This window comes from Pinus tabuliformis, chromosome 3_2 (genome assembly GCF_031772625.1).
Source record: "Pinus tabuliformis cultivar Carrire ecotype Pingquan chromosome 3_2, CPIR1, whole genome shotgun sequence".
Taxonomy (NCBI): Eukaryota; Viridiplantae; Streptophyta; class Pinopsida; order Pinales; family Pinaceae; genus Pinus; species Pinus tabuliformis.
Window position 1 is genome coordinate 1,258,007,929 of NC_142302.1, and position 20,308 is coordinate 1,258,028,236.

The 20,308-nt window shown below is 39.9% G+C and overlaps 1 protein-coding gene across 1 annotated transcript in view; it reads left to right on the forward strand.

Moving 5' to 3' along the window:
- Window positions 1-20,308, forward strand: part of LOC149185302 (uncharacterized) — a 446,687-nt gene that overhangs the window by 85,132 nt on the left and 341,247 nt on the right. The window lies entirely within an intron of this gene.

A 20,308-nucleotide genomic window follows, 5' to 3' on the forward strand; every position in this document is an offset into this window, starting at 1 on the left:
GATTATGTTCAGCATGGTAAATTTCCATATAAATATGGGAAAAGAATCGCATGTTCCTTTTGTGGTTTGGTTAACCATAATGTTTCTAGATGTTGGAAGAGAATGACCACATACAGGAAACTTTTGAAGGAAAGGAAGCAAGAAGCCAAAGGTCCACTGGAGAAGGGAAATCATGCTGTCAAGAGGATGCACATGTGTTGCACTTACTGGCATAAGCAAGGACATATTGCTGCAAAATGTTGGACTCTGAATCCAACAATGCTTCCATGAAACTTGAAGAAGGTGGAAAGAGAATATGGCAGGAATGGAAAGAAAGATTCCATGAATGATGTGTTTCAGGATGATTCACATGTTGATGCTGATGTGCAGAAAAAGGAAGGACCTTTGAAATGGATTGGTAAGAAATGGTTAGAATTCTTATCCAATTAAGGTTGCATGTCTTTTTGAAAATGCATTATATCAAGTTGCATCTATTTGCATTTCTTTGCTAATGGAATACAAGTTCTAGGGTTTTACCAAGAAGGTGAATGGAAAAGTTGAGTAGGAGACTCACTTTATTGCTGCAACATTATGTTCATTTCAGCTTTGAAAGTACAGTGTACTTAAGCGAAAGTTGAAGGATGAAACATTATATTTCATTTCAGCTTCGAAAGTACAGTGTACTTAAGCGAAAGTTGAAAGATGAAATGCATGCATAAGCATGATATGCATGAACACAGGGATGTTAATGATTTCCTTGTATTTAAACATGTATGTGTGATTAACTTGAAGGGTTGATTACTTTGTTGTAAGCATGCATGTAATGTTAATATTGACTTGGAAAAAGTTGATTTGGTCTCCAAGATGGAGATAATGATGAAATGTTTCATCTTTGAAAAAGAACTTTAGAATTCTTTTTCTACATGCTTGACTTGAAGGGTCAATTGTTTTAAAGGCATGTTTTGTTGGCTTGTTATCTAGTCTATCATTTGTATGCAGATGTAAAGACATGGAGGTAATTCACAAGATGTGAAATCTGTTTTTTTTGTTGAAGCAGGAGTTTAGGCCATCCAGTTGTTGTTGACAGTATGTCAAACAGGTACAAATGAAAATTTTGTGAAGCAGATGTGACTTCACATTTGTTTGAGTCACCTTGGATCAATGATCAAGGTAGAGAAGTTCAAACTACCTTCTGTGACCTTCTCAGCAGGAGTTCTACAGGAAGTCAAGGAGGAAAACAGTTCTTCCCAGGAGGACAAGCACATCCAGGAAGGAAAGTGTTCAAAGGCTTTGGTTCAGAGGCACTATGTAAGGCAAGTGTATGGAGGCTGAAAGAAGAGGGTGAGATACTCTCAGTTATCAGATTCATACACAATTTCAATATGAGGCTCTTTGGGATTTTTTATATGAAACTTTCTCTCCAATTCCCTATCCAATCTAACCATGATGCCCTCACTATTAGGGATGGTAGCATAACTTAAATCCATTTGCAAATTTCTAGACAATAACATCCCCCAAGCATCAGGCACATTAATCACCACATTATCCATGGTGATCATAATGTCAGGATGTACAACTAAGTGGATTTGAAGATATTTTATCAAACCACACACTTCAATGATCTTTGAATCCATTGCACAAATGTTGTGGTAGGGTCTAGAAATCCTCAAATTTAACTGATTCATGACTTTCTTAGTCATGACACAAGATGATGCCCCAGAGTCAAACATACAATTGTGTAAAAGCATTTCATTGACCAACATAGTTATGAAAAAAGGTTGGTGGTCTCTGTTATCTTTACACATATCACTACTTTGCAGAGTGATAGGGGCATCCTCATATCTATCCTTAGAAAAATTAGACATTTCTTTTCCATTGGGAGCATCAATGGCTTTCAACAATTTATATCTTTGGGAGGGAATCTTCATGATTTCAGTGACAGGAACTAAAATCTTAGCATTATTAATCCATCCTCCCAAGTCAATATTCAACTTCGATGTGGGTGGAGTGAAAGTTTTACTATGATTTCTTTCTTTATTCTTTCCCCTTTCCTTATCCTTGGCTATCTCTAAAATCTGAGTTGATGAAGGCTTCTCTCCATATAATTCAGTGATCCTATCCAAATCTTCAAAATTATTTATACTATAGGAGGATGGAGACTTTTTATTTACCTTTTGACTACTCTCCATAACTCCCATCCAATTTTCCAACGACAAATGATGCTCTTTTCCAACTACATTGATTTGTTCACTTGTTCCCATCATATCTCCTTCTAGGATCCTTCTTGCATAAGAACAAGTGAGTTCATCATGTATTTCATCACAAGGTCTATAATAAGGCATGGAATCATCAACTAACTTTGTAGACTCGAGTGGATTAGGTGGCATATGGTCATTGGGAGGTCCTCTCTTTTGCCATCTATCATTTCCTCTATTTGGGAATCTCCCACCTTGATTTCTTTCTATGGCCACTAATCGATTTTGGATAGCATTCATTTGACTGGTGTGATTTGCCTCCATACTCTTGATGAGTTGGGTTAACTCCTTAATAGGATCATGTGTAGTCTCTTCTTTGGCCTTGCCTTTGGAATCATTCGGTTTTGATGGCCCTCTATTGAAACCAGGAATTTCAGATTTTCCTGATTGCTTTCTAGCCCTTTCTATCTTCAAGGCTTCAGATTGAGCTACACTCAGATTCGTAGGCTCCTTCCTCCTCAACTCATAGGCAGTGTCAACCCCAAAAGCATCTAGATATGAGCATAAAAGAAATTCATCAGGAGGTTTAATAATAGCAGGCATGCTTTTTACTAGTTCATTGAATCTCTTGTTAAACTCCTCCATGGTTTCATTCTCATTTTTCTTCATGTTGCTAATGGTGTTGATCAAATGCCTATTTTCCTTCTTCTCTCCAAACTTATCTAAAAAAGCAGTTACAATGGCTTGTAAAGAGTTATATGAGTTGGCAGGTTGCTCAGTGAGCCAATCAAGAGCATCCTCTTCTAAAGATAAAACAAAAAGTCTCATCTTCACATCCTCATAATTAGTAGTGTTACTCCATTTCAAGATACAAACATTAAAGTTTTTCACATGTGATGTAGCACTAATGGCATTGTTACCTTGAAAGGAAGGCAACTTTTCAATAGCCTTGTCAGGGATATTGTGAGGATAACCATTTATGTTAGTGAAGTCACAAGGAGCAAAAAAATCATTCATGATGTTAGACTCTACTTGTTCTTGGAAAAGCAAATGAATATCAGAAATAACCTCTTGCCCAAGACTAGCAAGAGCTCTACTACGAGAAAGACTATTCAACCTCTCTCTAAAAACCCTTTCAGGATCAGGAGAGGGGCTAACTAGACCACTTGAATTTCTCCTAGTAGAGACTCTTGCAAAATTTGGATTGAGTGGAGTCGCCGCTTGAGCAAGAACCTAAATCTAAAGTTCAAAAATGCTAAAACCAAAAGGATAGTCGATTTCCCAGGTACAAGATAGCTTGTCCTCGGCAACAACGCCAAAAATGTTGACCCTGCCGCCTACACCTACCTACAAGTCAGTGAGAAAAGTCTTCAACCCCACAAGGTGTGGTTGGTGGCAGGGAACTCAGAGAAGGGGTTGTCACATTGAATCCCTTCTCTCTCCATTTAAGCTATCTCCTAGGTTAGCTAAGGGAGGTGGTCCCTAATTAAAAATTAAGTTAAAATATGTGAGTTTCTAAGAGAGTGTTATAGTCAAAATGGATTACTTTTAAGGATTTATGAGCAAATATGAAATGAGAAACTTGAAATAACAATGCCAATCATTAATATGATTAAAAAAACCATAAAACCAGTGTCTTATAAGGAATTTTCTCAACAATTTAAAGATATATTTGCTCAAAGTAAAATGCAATGCTCTCAAAAGAAAAAACAAAGTAACCCTAAAATGTAAATAAGAATTGTTAGCACAAGATATGTAAGATACAAAATTCTTTTGAGTAATCAACTTTATAAATTAAAACATGTGAAACATATCTTGCCAAAACCAAAAAATTAGTAATTAACTTGGAAATGAAAAAGAAAGGAAGTGCCAAACCAAGACATCAATATGCAATTAGACTTGAAACATGAAAAGAAAACACTTGTTTGAAATGATTACAATACTTGCTTTTGGAATAGACTTTGCAAATGAAAACTCAAACCATCAAGAGACATGTAAAGTAAATGTAATGGAAAGTGCTCTTGGTTAATTTTATTAATTAGCTCGACAACAAGATTACAATTTAACTCTTCAATCCTCAAACCTCACCCTCGCCCAATGATATAGATCTCACAGTGAGGAGTCAATAGAGGAATAGAGGATTCCTAAGATGTCTACTTCAACCAACTTATATTGGAGGTAAAATTTTAATGAGGCTTTGAGCCTTCCTACACTAAAATGGCTATATAAAATGCAAATTGTGTTAATTCCCCAAATTAAAATAATGATACATGCAAATGCTTCAAAGAGATTGATTTGCAATGCTTGAAAATGAAATAGTGTTCCACATAAGTTGCAATTATAACTTCAATTGGAGGAATAAAATTAGCTTACAAGTGTTGCATGTGTTTCATCAATTAATTAAAATGATACAAGTAATTTGTTTGAAAATAAAATTTGTTTCAAATAAGCAATGACAATAAATTGCTCCAATATTCAAGATAACAATGTAGTGTAAAATTGAAGCATGTATTCAAGTGCTCATGAAACAATTTACGAAGGTAAATGGAAACAAATCAAAGCTTGTTAAAAATATAAAATGCTTGCATGTAAAGGATGAATTGCCCAAAGTAAAGTGTAAGCTTGTAGCTTCAAGCAACAATGAGATAGAGAATGCAAAGCTCAAATGAAATTGTAACAAACTTTAACTTAATGAAATGTGATAGTGAGGTTGTGTTAATTCCCAATTAAAGCATGCATGTAAGTGAATGAAGTATGAAAGCTTAAACCATGCAAATTTCAATCCACTCAAGAGAAACCTCCCTTTAAATGGGGAGATAGGATACCATGGGAGAAATGCCAAGCTCCCACAAGAAAATTAGATCTTTTATTAATATTACAAAGAGAAGAGGGTCCTTCAAAGTACTCAACTAAATTTCAAGAAGAGTCCTCACAATAATTGCATGAAACTTGGACACTAGACCTCCTTTCTTGAGAAAGTAGTGACAAGATCTCATGAAACTTATGCAAGGGAAACAAGGTGTGAGTTTCCTCTAAATGCCCACGGCTTAAAGAGGAAAATGGGCAGCCCTCTAGTGAACTCAACTTGGCCAAAATAAGCCTCAAAAGGGCTCACGACATCCTTGGAAATCGAATCCCCAACACTTGCCAAAGGTTCTGCAAACACTTGTTAGATGTTGCGGGAAGTTGCTCTTCAAAATCTGCCACACAAGAGTTAACAAACAATCCAAACAATGACTGCAAAATGAGTTAAGTATTAATGGAAAAATCAACAAGATAAAATGTATATGTACAATTATAATTTACAGAAGGCTAAGCTAAAGAGTGAGAGTAAACTCTCGTCTTTGCTTAGCCATCTTCAAGCTCTTAGATAACAAATGAAAGAAATGAAGTACAATGTTTTTTAAAAGAGATTTAAATTTAGAAGTTTTCGGTTTGTGTACAATCTATGTGCCGAAATCCCTGCAAAACGACTTTGTAAGATAAGACTATGAAGGTTCAAAGAACAAATGAGAGCTCCTTTAAGAATGTATCAAGAGTGGGTTGGTCTCTCCAAAGACTTCCCGAAATGTTTGATTCTGTAATCCCAACAAGATGTTCCCTCTACAAAACTTCAATCAAGAATTAGTTCCATATAGATTTAGCAATAAATAATGATAAGAAACTCTAGAGATTTATTTAAAACCAACTAGAGCATTCTATACCTAGAGCATACTTCTAAATCAAATGTCAATGCAAGATAGCTCTATATTAACAAATCCACAAGAGCATATGGAAGCAAATTAGATCAAAGCATGAGTAAAAGGAATTATACCAATGCTCAACAATTCATCACACTCGAAAAGGAGGAACACCTCTTGAATGAAACTCCAAAGTCTTTATTGATATTTCTGAAAGTGTACAAGGCAGCAGCGCTTCCTCAAGCACAATAGCTAGTAACAATAAGATACAATGTGAGAGCCCATGGCTCTATTATAAAGAGAGTTGGGAGCAAATCCCAATGAATGACAATGAAAAATGGCATTGGAGCAATCCCAATGTAGAAGTGATTAAACAAGTGGCATGAGGTGACAATCCCAAAGAGAAATTCGAATTTGCTGAATGAAGCTCCAATGCCAAGTGTAAAAATCGAATTCTGGCAAGTGGACATCATTTTCTTCTTCCCTTATGTGCGAAATTCGAATTTTATGGTGGAATGACAAGTGTACATGGGTGGTAACCCATGTGGGGACAATTTCCCACAAAAATCTCCATCAAATATTCTCCCAAATCCTCCCAAATGTGCATTAACTTCACAAGTTCGAATTTCCAAGCAACGTTTTCATTTAATGCCAGAAATTCGATTCTGTTTGAGCACATGTCCTTTCCTTGATTTTAGGAGTCCACATCACCTTGGGACTTCACTTTAACTCCCCCATAATTTTTTACCTCATTTCCACAACATTTAGCATGTGTGGATATTTATTTTTCTCAATTTATTAATTTTTGGCTTAAGTAATTGCCAGATTTCCCACTAAACTTAGGAAAAGTGGGTTTTTAGGGTCCAAAACACATTATTAACCCCTCGAAATGTCATAGTAGAAAGTTGAGGGTGAGAGGTGTAATTTTGATTACTCATACCCCATACAACTTTTCTAGACTACACTTATTACAATTTAAATACAATTTTATTTGCAATTTTTGACGTGCGGGAAATTTAAAAAATTAAAGAATGACTACCTAGAGCTAACCAGATTCCACGAATTTTTTTGTGTGATCTAGTATGGTAATATACATCGACTCTAGACACTAAGATGTGTTAGGGGCTCAACCTTCAAACTGTCACCCTGACTTTGGGGTAAAAAGTGAGTGAAAAAACCCAAAAAATTATCCGCCTCTGAAAAAGAAGGGATAATTAACCAGATTAAACAAAAACTCTAAGATGTACTCGTTTTCTGATCGAGTCCCAACATCCTAGGCCTATTATAGACTCAAAACTCATCATTACTAGTATCACTTATTACAATTCCCCGTAGACTGTGGAATCTGGGTACAAAAAAGATGATGAGAAGATAGAAGTAGAGTTAAAAAACTCTGTTGATTGACGATATCTGATGGTACAAGTGTCCTGTATATCATCCTTGGGCCTGGAGTCTTCATGTAATCATCAGGTGCCACTCCAGTGGTCAACAAGGCTCATTTGTGGTTTTGCTCATTTATTTTCAAAGCACACTTTACAAGCAAACATTCACTCTTGGTTTCATCTCATTTTCAATTGCTATAAGTTTATTGTTTATTGACATTTACTTGGAGCTATTTACAATTTCATTTACTTATGAATCTTATGTTTATATGTCTTGTACAATTTTGAGAGAATTGTTTCAAGTTATATCATTGTGAGCACTTCCATTTACTTGAGGCATTTCTTTTTTGCAAAGTACTAATAAACTTACTTGCATTTCATTTAGGCATTTTAGCATAGTTTACATTTTAACTCAATTAATTTCCAAGCATAAGCTTGGTTGATATATATCATAGGGCAAAGACTTTCTTGGAAAATTCTTCCAACTGATACGAAGTAAGGTAAGGGTGTATGACTTTGCAGTTATGAAGGTGTCTTGTCCCCTTGTAGGAACGAAGGCACACACTGGCTAGTAAGACTAAGGGGAAGGGTATCATTAATGACACCTTCGTGCCCTCAATCCCTCTTTCTTACAGTCGCCCGAATTTTTCCCCTTTGGCCACAGTTCAAAAGAAAGATCTCTCACTTAGAGTAGGCATTTAGCTTAAAATTAACCAAGATAATTGCATCTAACCCTAGTTTAATTGCATTTCATCTTAATTCACTTTACTTTTCAAGCTATTTTACTTGCAATTTATTTATATGCTTGTCATGATGAAAATATCTTGAATTGATCATTTTGAAATATATCATTGAGCAAGTGTAATATCCTTTTGTGCAAGTAAAGTTTTAGCTTATTTCATTTTGCAAGTTATTTTCATTGCTTCTGTACATGCTTTAGAATCATCAATGGTTATACTTTGAAAGCATTTATTTGAGAGCAATTTTAAATTTTGCAAGTGATATCATCCTTTTCTAACATTTATTTGATTGACAAGAGTACTTGTGTTTCACTTTGAAACATTTCCTTTTAGAGCAAGTATTATTTATTTTGAAGCAATATTGTAGGCATTGGTCTTATATGCTTATCTTTGATTTGTGTGTTGATTCTTATTGAAATATATTTCATTTCATATTGCTCACCATACGTGTTGAATTTTGCTCATAATTTTCAAGTAATCCAAATTGACCTTAATATCTCCTAGAAACCTCACATCATTTTTTAACTTAGTTTTTCATTAGGGACCACCCCCCTTAGCTTACTGTTAAAATTGGCAACTAGGGACAAACTCCATGTGGGTCATCTTATTTATGGAAGATGATATTTTTCTTGGATTCCTCTCATCGAGAGGTGTAGGATTGATCTAACGATCATTCGATTCCAACATGTATTCATGGAGATATGAATTTATTTGTATTTCTTGACAATTTGTCAAGGTCGGCCAGCAAGTAAAATAGTGTTGCACACCCCCAGCTAAACCTCAACGTGGCATATAAGTAGAGGAGGCCTTAAGGCATTATCACACTCATCTCATCTGCACATCTCTTCTCTCTCCTAGTCTCTTGGGTATGTGTAGGAGGAAGAAGATGTAATAACCAAGAACTAAAATACTGTAAGAACCAAGAACTGAAATACAAGAAGCATAAAGAATTTAAGTTTGTACTTACCTTAACTGCTACTGAACTGGTGTCGTTGATGATGTTGCTACTGCTCTGCTCCAATTACCGGGAGACCAATTCCACCCAGCCAGACTGAGTAGAGACTGGCTGCTCAATCCAGTAAGCTTCTCACAGAAGCTCACTGTCCCCCGTGCCCAGAACCTCAGACTGATTAAAGCTCTTCCCAATGGTCAATTTTCTTCCTCCTGGTTTTCTCCTGCTGATTTTCTGCTTCTGGTTTTCTCCTGCTCTCTTCTTCCCCCCCCCCCGTTCTCAGCCCATTATCCGCGGTTTTATAGCTGGGTTTAGCGGTGGCCGCCCTGTACACCAGCGACTCCACCGCTTTCTCCCGCGGTGACAGCTTCCTCAAGGGCGTGAGTCATCCTTCCATTACCGGTGTTCGTATGAAGCATTCAGGTTTTATAATGTTTTACCCTCATAAAAGTGTTATGGTTATTTATAATATTATTACACCTCTATTAACCATATACGTATCTTTTTTTATGACTTTATAACATTGATATGTACTTTATCATGTTTGTCTTTTGACCTTTTGATATTCATGTATTCTTTTATTTTATTTTATGTTTGTTTTTAATATAAACTTTTAGAACATTAGATTAATTAATTATTAATACTAATACTTAATCTTTATTCCATTTTATTAATATCTTTTTTTTTTTTTTGGAGCATATAATATGTGTATTCAGAGATGGGTCGTTACAGAAGACTCTCTCACGTGGGAAGATGACGCAGTTAGGGCAGCAGTTGTGACGTGGGTGCAGGAGGTCGCAGGAAGGTACAACCACATTGTGTTGGGTGCGAGAGGACTGTGTTGACCAGTGTATAGGCTCCCTTGACTGCGGATTTGTGTGGGGAGTCTCTCTTTTGCTAGCCTTAGTTCAGATCAGCCTTGTTGACCTCTGTTTGACCACTGTTTTGGGACAACGTTGACTGGTTAGGGCTGACTGCAGGAGCTGATATATTGACTGTTGTTTTGACCATGTTTTGAGGATTGTTTTGGGCTGCTATTTATTGTTGTTGGAGGCCGAGTTCTCCTAGGTTGTCTTGAGGACATTTGGAGCTGATTGATCAGCCTTGTCATTGTTGTTCAAGGGTTTCACTATTGCTGTTGTAAATCACAAATTTTTGATATTGAACTATCTCTCTCTCTTTGCTGAATTATTGAAGACTATAGAAGAATTGATCAAAGGGTTCCCCGCATTGGGGTTTGTCCCTGGCTAGAGCGCCACATCTTGTGTCTCTTGTCTTGTCTTTCCTTTTGTTGTTTACATTTATGTTCTATCTACATTTTACTATCATGTTGATGTTATTGCAATACTGGAAATCGATATTGGGCTAATAAGAAGAATTGAAGTAAATTGCTCTTAAGCATAGAACATACCATAAATTAACATGGTATCGGAGCTGAGTTGAAGACAAAGCCCAAACAAGAGCAAGAGCAATCACTGAAGACAGTTGGAAAAAGTCAAAAGGCTTCATGGGTTCCTCATCACACTTCCCTGCCGAAGATAAGTTCCATGAGAAGTCTAACTGTCATGGATGGAAGATGTCTCTTGATCTGCCATCGGAAGAGCAAGAAGTGTTGGACTATGTGAGGGGCAGAATTATGGAGCCTCCATCAAATGCACTGGCTAGTACAAGGAACAAGTATACTAAGGGTGAAGTCAAAGCAAAGAAGATCATCCGAGACTCAATTGACAAGCGTCTGGTGGCCTACATTTCCGAGTTGAACACCTTCAAGGAGATCTACGACATACTGGTAAGATTGTTTAAAGTTAGTGATGCAAATCAAGTTCTGTTCCTCAAAAATAAGATGAAGGATATTAAGAAGGGCAAGGACGATGATATTCAATCCTACTTCTTAAGGATCATTGAGATCAAGAATGACCTCCTATCAATTGGAGAAGTCATTTTTGACAGGGAACTAACTATCACTACTCTTGGAGGGCTCACATCTGAATGGTATGTATTTAGAGCCACTCTTCTCAACAATGATCGAATTCCAGGATTTGAAGAATTGATGGCGAGATGCATTCAAGAAGAGACAAGGATGGTAGAGCAAGAAATGCCTTCAAGCAAAGGCAACCCCACTGCTTTTTCCTCTCATGCTAAAAGGAGAAAGAATTATGGGTCTAAAGGTCATTTCAAAGGAAAGACCGGATCAAAGGGTGGAAGGAAGGGAAGATGCTTCGCTTGCAATAAATTTGGCCACTATGTGAGGGAGTGTCCAAATAGGAAGGACACATCTCATGATGATGATCAAAATCACTCCAGTGGCAACTCGAACCACAATCAAAGGAATGGCAGGTTCAATGGCAAAGGAAAGAGGAATGTAGGAAATCAAGGAAGTGGTCAACCCTCCAAGAAAGCAAGGAACTCTAGGTATAAATCAAATGTTGTTAACAATAAGCAAGATGAATATTATCTGATATCGACCCTCTCCACTACCTCTCCTCCGGATTCGTTGGGCAATTGGCTTATTGACAGTGGTGCCTCAAGGCACTTCACTGGTTACAAGGAAGCTCTCTCTAATCTGATAGAGAAGGAGACAAACTTGGAGATTATTCTTGGAGACAATTCCACTTATCCCGTAAAGGGCCTAGGGAATGTTACTCTTCAATTAAATCACGGTAACACGATTCATTTGCAAGAAGTCCTATATGTACTTGATCTCAAGAAGAACCTGGTGTCCATTTCGGCAATGGAAGACAAAGGCTACAAGGTGGCCTTCATCGATGGCAAGGTACATGTGTGGAAAAAGAATTTTAAAGATGCTTTCACTCTTGGGTTTCGGGTTGACTCTTTATATCAAGTTGGAGGAAGTTTGTTGGGAGTCATGTCTTGCGACACAACTCTACAGTCTAAACTATGGCACCGGAGGTTTGCCCCCCTTCATTATAAGGCTCTACCCGATGTGAGACAGATGGTGGCAGGGATGCCCGAGTTTAAAGTAGAGCATGAAAGTGCATGTCCAGGATGTGTCGAAGGAAATCTCAAAAGGGGACCATTCCCCTCAAGCCATAGCAAGACCTCCGACATTTTGCAGTTGGTTCACTCTGACATATCTGGTATGATGCCTGTGAACTCTTTGGGAGGATATTTATATTATCTTACCTTTACAGATGATTATTCTCGCAAGACTTGGATATACTTCTTGAAAAAGAAGGATGAAGTGTTCTCCTGGTTCCGTCACTTCAAAACCTTGATCGAGAATCAAACTAAGAAAAGGATCAAGATCCTAAGGACTGATAATAGGACCGAGTATGAATCCAATGAGTTCCGTGACTTTTGCAAGGAAGCTGGCATTAAGAGGGAGACCACAACATGTTGAAGTTTCTAAGTTTACTTAGTTAGAAACCCTCTATGCACTTTAACTGATTTATTCCTACCTACTTGTTATTTTATTTAACAAGTTATTTACAATGTAAATACTGAAAATAAACACTAGTGCATGCTCAACATATTACAGATCAACAACTAAAAGAAGCAGAAACAAACATACCATATGACACCATTATTTTTGGACTAATGTTCCCGGAAAAACCCAATGTGGGAAAACCGGTGCAGCTATCTGAGGGTTTTCTTCTTAAGAAATATCAGAGTACAATCTGGGTGCCGAAATTGGCCTACCCAACAGAGAATTTCCTTGGCAGTAATAACTCTCAGTTTCTGACAAATCTCTTGACTAAAACCCCGGATAATCCTTCTAGTGGCTACTTAGCACAAACCTGCCCCAGAAACCCCAGCGTCATCCTCTCTCTGGACTGCGTCAGCCCCACTCAGCATCACGCTGGCCCTGCGTCACCCCGAATGGGTCTACGACAACCCTAGGAGGCCCTGCGTCAGCCCTTTGGCCCTCTGCGTCAACACTCCTGGCCTCTTTGAGGCTCTGCGCAGCTCCCGGCTGCCTCTGTGTGGCCTTGCATGAGTCTTGGCTGGCTCTGCATCACTCTCCTTGGCTACTGCGCTGCTCTCCCGACACTATCTCTGCCTCTCTATCTCTCTGTACTTAAATGCCCCTCAGCTGCATCTCCCGATCACTAATTCTATCTCTCTTAGAAAACCCCGCTCTAGAGAATAGAATGACTGATCACTCTGGTGTCTTCTCGAAGTGACCCTCAAGCCTCCTTTTATACTTTTCCTGTTGACATATCAACGACCGAGATTAAGTCCCTAATCAACGGCTAAGATTAGATCTGGCTTGATCCATGTCTTTTGGACCATTCTAACACAGTTTCATATTAATTCCCATTAATATTTTATTTTCCCTAAGTCTATTTAGACTTAGGGACTGCATTAAAATATTAATTATTTTAATATCTCTTGAATTGTTTAGAATCTGCCCAAACCCTTTCTGGGTATTGGAGATCTCATGTTCCCCAACCTCTCCACCAAATTTCGTGGCTAGAGCACGTTCAATGCTACCCCAAATCAACACTCCCTCTTAGCGAAGACTGTGCTCTAGCAATACTCCTTACTAAGTATTACTCTGATCATCTAGCATCGGTACCTGTGCTGATGCTAGGCCTTCCTGCCCAACATCCTCTGCACTGCTGCCCATGGTTCTGCCACTGCCACTACTGCATCTGTACCACAGCTCCTTCTGCATCCGTGCTGCTGCTGGTCCTTTCTCCTAGCACTGCATCTGCATTGCACCTCCTCTCATTATGATGCATCGTGTTGCCCACTGTTGCACTGCAACTCAGTTATTGAAAAATAACTGACCTCCCAATCTGACCTCCCTGTTGGGCTAGAGACACCCACTGATGTTGAAGCTCCCTCTGCCGCTGATAAGTGCTCCCTCTCTGACCTCTGCGTTGCTGCAACAACTCCCTGCATCTCGCATCGTTGCACATCTCTCTGTGCCATCCTACATTGGTGCAACACTCCTGTGCCTCTCGCACTGCTGCAGCTTGTTAGCCTTGCGCTGTCTCGAGACTCTTGCACTATAGCTCTCTCTACCGCTCCATCCGCATCCATCTCTACCCGACTCAACCATTCTTGCTACTCCTCTTCCGGGCTTCTGAAGCAAGGTCTAATCCAAGAGGCTGGGTACCTCGAGGATCCTGCCCCTCATCGCCTATAGTCCACCTGACTACTGCTCGATGTCTCCCCACTTCCGCTCAATTGGTGCGTGTGCACTCATGGCACAGTCATCGTCTGTCAAAACTTCCTTCTCTGTCCGTGCTGGTGTTGCCTTAGTCTCGGAAGACTCTCCCTTACTCTTCTTCCTTGGACACTAGGTCGCATAATGACCTAGTTCCCCACAGTGGAAGCACTTGATCGGAGAGATCCTTCTTCTTCTGCTTCTCCTGCTTTCCCTCAGATGCTAGGGCCACATTTTCCTCCTCTTGCTTAACTTTGATCCCCTTGCTGCTGCTACCTGTCTTCGACTGCCGTCTGATCTCTTCCTGGTGAAGCGCTGCCCACATCTCGTCCCAAGGTGGGAGTCCTTCTGCCCAGTATACTCTGGACAAATACCTCCTAGTCTTCTGAGACAACATTCAGGGCTGTCCTCACCATCAGCTCCTAATACGATGTCGCCTCTATAGCAGTCAACTAATCTCGGATCTCATTCAGTCCTTCGAGGAAGGTGTCAATCGGCTCTCCCTTCTTCATCTGATATGACCTCAACTGATTCTCAAGCAGCGTTCTTCTCTGCACAGAAGTATGCTGGTACAACTTTTTGAGAGCCTCCCACATCTCAAATGCCGTTTCCTTCTCGGCTATGTGTGGTACTACATGATCCTTGACCCTGTCAAGGATAATGCTCTTGGCCCTCGCCATCGCCTCCTCGTACTTGTCATTATCATTGGGGTCGACTGGGATAACTATTACCTTCAAGGCGAAGTTCTTGACATGATTCTTGTCAAGTACGGATAAGATTCTGGCCTTCCAGACTGCGAAGTTCGATGCTTCGTCCAGTCTATCCTGGTCTCTTACTCTGTGTAGTGCCATGATGCTCCTCTACTTCCCTCCTGGAAGTTCTCTGTTCGACTCCTCTGAGTCTCTACTTCCCGTCTGGAAGTTCTCTTCTGGACTCCCTCTGAGTCTTGATTTCCCTCCTGGAAATCCTTTTGCTGTTGTCGAGATGCTCCCTACTCTGATCGTCTTGTGCAACTGCACCACTGATCTAGGTTCCTCAGCTAGAAACCCTCGGTAGCAACTCCTCTGGCCTTGCTCTGTCAGGTACTGTTCTAACTACAGTACCTCACCAACTCCACTCTGCAATATTCCCATAGCCTTCTAAACCCCAGCAACCTGAAGGTGAGAGCTCCTAGGCTTTGCGCAATCCCGACACCAACAATCCAACCTCCTCAGCCAACTGCGTCAGCCTTCCCAGCTACTGTGTGGCTCTGTGTGAGGCTCCCTTTGCCTCCTTAGCTTCTGCGTTGCCTCTTCTCAGCTCACCCTTGATGACGCAGGCACTGCATCACCCTTCCCTTGTTGCTGCTCTGCTAGAAACAACTTTTGTCACCTCGGGACAACTGTTTTCTGCTGCTATTGCTCCGCTCGGCTGATGTCCTTTAGTCCTCCTGTGATCTGCAATCACGCTTTGATACCATGTTGAAGTTTCTAAGTTTACTTAGTTAGAAACCCTCCATGCACTTTATTTGATTTATTCCTACCTACTTGTTATTTTACTTAACAAGTTATTTACAATGTAAATACTGAAAATAAACACGAGACACGGAGGACACATAAATACGAGTATTCAATACGAAACGCAGCGACCTGGAAACAGGACACGGGGGACACGTTTTATATATATTTAATAAATAAATAAATATAATATATATATATATATATATATATATATACCGAAATATAGTTTTTTATCCATATTAAATTGCAGGTTGCAGCTTATCTAATCAAATTAAAATATAATTACTTCTCAAAGTTCATAATTCACTTAAAAAAATTAAATAGAATCAAAATTTACTATTTAGAAATTAGAATGTGATATGATTGGTATTGATTCTTGAATATTTAGTGTTCATTGTTCATGTACAACTTACAAGCACATAAGAAAATAACTAAAGTCTAATCCTTCTGATTTCCTCTGCCCCTCTTGCGAGAAAATGCCACAGCTTTCCCTTTCCCTCTAGATGTAGATGCTGGTGCTGGTGGAGTTGGCAGTGGAGTTTGCTATGCTTTAGAAGCTGAAGAACTAGAAGTAGGAGCTATAGGAGGTAGACCACGTCCTCTACTGGTGGCAGGGGTAGCCTGGGCAGGTGGTGTCACTTGAAAACATTACAATCTCCCAATCCTGAAATCCTGAAAAACTGATAAGTCTGCTGCATTTTGAATGAAATCTAAAATTCTACTTTCTCCATATGAAATCCAATGAGGCCGGAACCACTCTCAAACATCCTGAGTCATTTCATGGTAATGTTAAAAATTTAAGTAAAAGGATGAAAATGAAGATTAAGGAGAATATTGCTTTTACTTTAAGAATTTAACATTACCATGAATAGCATATCAATACTAGGGCCTAAACCTTATCATTAAGCTGCCCCACTCAAAAATTATTTGTTTCTTTCAAAAAAAATTGCAGCTTATGCAGGCAATGTTTTCTATCAACGCAATACGCATTTTCCAGATGCAGGACATGACGAAAACCGGCGAATACGTTTTACATTTTACAGGACACGATGAAAAACGTTTTCGACACGTTTTAGGGCCGTTTTTGTGTCCGACACGTAAAATACGGGACACGTGACCTTGGAGGACGTGTCCTGTGACTTAGCAAATCAGCAACTAAAAGAAACAGAAACAAACACACCATATGACACCATTATTTTTGGACTAATGTCCTCGGAAAAACCCAATGTGGGAAAACCGGTGCAGCTATCTGAGGGTTTTTTTATTAAGCAATATTAGAGTACAATCTGGGTTCCAAAACTGGCCTACCCAACAGAGAATTTCCTTGGCAGTAATATCTCTCAGTTTCTAACAAATCTCCTAGCTGAAACCCCGGATAATCCTTCTGGCAGCTACTCAGCACAAATCTGCCCCAGAAACCCCAGCGTTAGCCTCTTTCTGGATTGCGTCAGCCCCACTCAGCCTCACGCTGGCCCTACATCACCCCGGATGGGTCTGCGTCAGCCCTGGGAGGCCCTGTGTCAGCCCTCTGGCCCTCTGCATCAGCAATGCTGGCTACTTGGAGGCTTTGCGCAGCTCCCGGATGCCTCTGTGTGGCCCTGCGTGAGCCCTGGATGGCTTTGCATCACTCTCCTTGGCTACTGCGCTGCTGGCACTATCTCTGCTTCTCTGTCTCTCTGTACTCAAATGCCCCTCAGCTGCATCTCCCGATCACTAATTCTATCTCTCTTAGCAAACCCTGCTCTAGAGAATAGAATGACTGATCACTCTGGTGTCTTCTCCAAGTGACCCTCAAGCCTCCTCTTATACTTTTCCTATTGACATATCAATGATCGAGATAGATCTTGCTTGATCCATGTCTTTTGGACCATTCTAACACGGCTTCATATTAATTCCCATTAATATTTTATTTTACCTAAGTTTAGACTTAGGGACTCCATTAAAATATTAATTATTTTAAAATCTCCTGAACTGTTTAGAATCTGCCCAAACCCTTTCTGGGTATTGGAGATCCCATGTGCCCCTACATCTCCACGAAATTTCGTGGCTAGAGCATATCCGATCATCCTCTGCGAGAACTAGAGTGGGATTCGTTTATATGAGAATCCTGTATTTCATGATCGCTCCAAGCACATCGATATCCGGTACCACTTTATCCGAGATATGGTACAGCGAGGAGCAATAAGGCTCCATCATATTGGGACAGATGGGCAGGTCGCCGACATTTTGACGAAGCCCCTGGGAAAGGTCAAATTCTTGACTTTCTGAGAACGACTAGGAGTCGTCGAGAGAGTGTCTTATGAGGGTCCTATATGATGCATACATTGAGCTCTGGGAACTCCGGGGGGCTTGGGCTACTTCTTGGAGCAACGAGTGACCATAGGGTGACTCACCCTACCCTAATGGTGCGTTGCGTACAGGGTGAATGGTTTGGCCTTCCCCTGTGATAACCCGTGGCGACATGTAGGCAAGATGAGTGGTTCATCCTTCTCCTGCCGAGACATTCTACCCATGCAGTCTGGGACTCATGGGAAGTACCTCTCATCTGGCCAATGAGTAGGGAAATGAGGATAGGGACCATAGTAATACCGATGGACGCATCGTGTATCTACTGTACTCCCTATGCTAGGATGACATTGATCATGGATCAATTGGAACTGACTTCAGGTCAGTAAGAGTGATATGACACACTCTCTTCATTGGGACTGACTTCGGGTCAGTAAGAGTGCTATTGGACACTCTCTTTTATCTGGGACTGACTTCGGGTCAGTAGAGGATGGTATGATACATTCTCGATCATTTCTTCTTCTTCATAGTTCAGCAGAGCAGAGTAGACACGAGCAGTGCAGGGCAGTGCATTTGATGGCAGAGATAGTACCGACAGACAGATGGATTAGCAGATGGAGTTCTCCCTAGTTGAGAGGGAGTGTTAAAATTGGAAACTAGGGCCAAACTCCATGTGGGTCATCTTATTTATGGCAGCTGATATTTTTCTTGGATTCCTCTCGTCGAGAGGTGTAGGATTGATCTAACTATCATCCGATTCCGACATGTATTCATGGAGATATGAATTTATTTGTATTTCTTGACAATTTGTCAAGGTCAGCCAGCAAGTAAAATAGTGTTGCACACCCCTAGCTAAACCTCAACGTGGCATATAAGTAGAGGAGACCTTGAGGCATTATCGCACTCATCTCATCTCCACATCTCTTCTCTCTCCTAGTCTCTTGGATATGCGTAGGAGGAAGAAGACTCTCTCACGTGGGAAGAGGACGCAGTTAGGGCAGCAGCTGTGACATGGGTGCAGGAGGACATAGGAAGGTACAGCCACATTATGTTGGGTGCTAGAGGACTGTGTTGACCAGCGTATAGGCTCCCTTGACTGCGGATTTGTGTGGGGAGTCTCTCTCTTGCTAGCCGCAATTCAGATCAGCCTTGTTGACCTCTGTTTGACCACTGTTTTGGGACAACGTTGACTGGTTAGGGCTGACTGCAGGAGCTGATATATTGATTGTTGTTTTGACCATGTTTTGGGCTGCTATTTATTGTTGTTGGAGGCCGCGTTCTCCTAGGTTGTCTTGAGGACATTTGGAGCTGATTGATCAACCTTGTCATTGTTGTTCAAGGGTTTCACTATTGCTGTTGTAAATCACAGATTTGTGATATTGTACTATCTCTCTCTCTGCTGAATTATTGAAGAATATAGAAGAATTTATCAAAGGGTTTCCCTGCATTGGGGTTTGTCCCTGGCTAGCGCCACATCTTGTGTCTCTTGTCATGGGTTGTCTTCTGTTGTTTACATTTATGTTCTATCTGCATTTTACTATCATGTTGATGTGATTGCAATATTGGAAATTGATATTGGGTTAATAAGAAGAATTGAAGTAAATTGCTCTTAAGCATAGAACATACCATAATTTAACACTTACCTAGGTGAGATCTTAAACAAAGAGAGTTGGGGATAGGTGACAACCCCATCTCTTGATTTTTCCACCAACCACACCTTGTGGGGTTAAGGGCTTTTCTCACTAAGTTAGTGTTGAAATATGTAACTAGGTTCAGTCTTCATAATGACATGCGTAATCATGGTTTTATGTAATTAATGTAAAGAAGAAAAATAAAAATATTTATGTTATGCTTGAGTCATGAGTTTCATGCTCAAGGAATTTTATTTTTATAGGTCAAGCTCCCATTGTGAGCTATTAGGATTGGTCACTAAGTCTTAAAGTCAATGTTATGCATGAGAGGCCCTTCTTGGGCATGTTACATATTTATTTTTGAGTCATTGTAAGAGTCAAATTCAAGTCATTAACCCTCAAGGACCAAGTCAAAGAGACAATTATCAAGTTGGCCTTCAAAAGGAGTTGTCGGCCTACTCAAGAAGACATGTCGGCCCAATTGCATGTGTAAGAAGCCTTAAAAGGAGAAATCAGCCTCACTTAAGGAGGCATTCGATCAAGCAAGAGTCGAATGGGTCACAATATAATCAAAGCCTACATAACAACAATAATGTAAGGGCACAACAATAACAATATGGGGGCTACATGGGCACAACAATAACAATAGGGGGCTACACTAACAATAACAATAAAGGGGCTCCACTAGTATTATAGGAACCTAACAGTGTCTCTCTCCAAGGCCTGCTAGATTTTGTTGTAATGGAGACACTAAGTAACAATATAAACCAAAGGATAAGATAACTTTAAATAAAATTTGGCCTAATATTATCCAAAAAATATTCTTT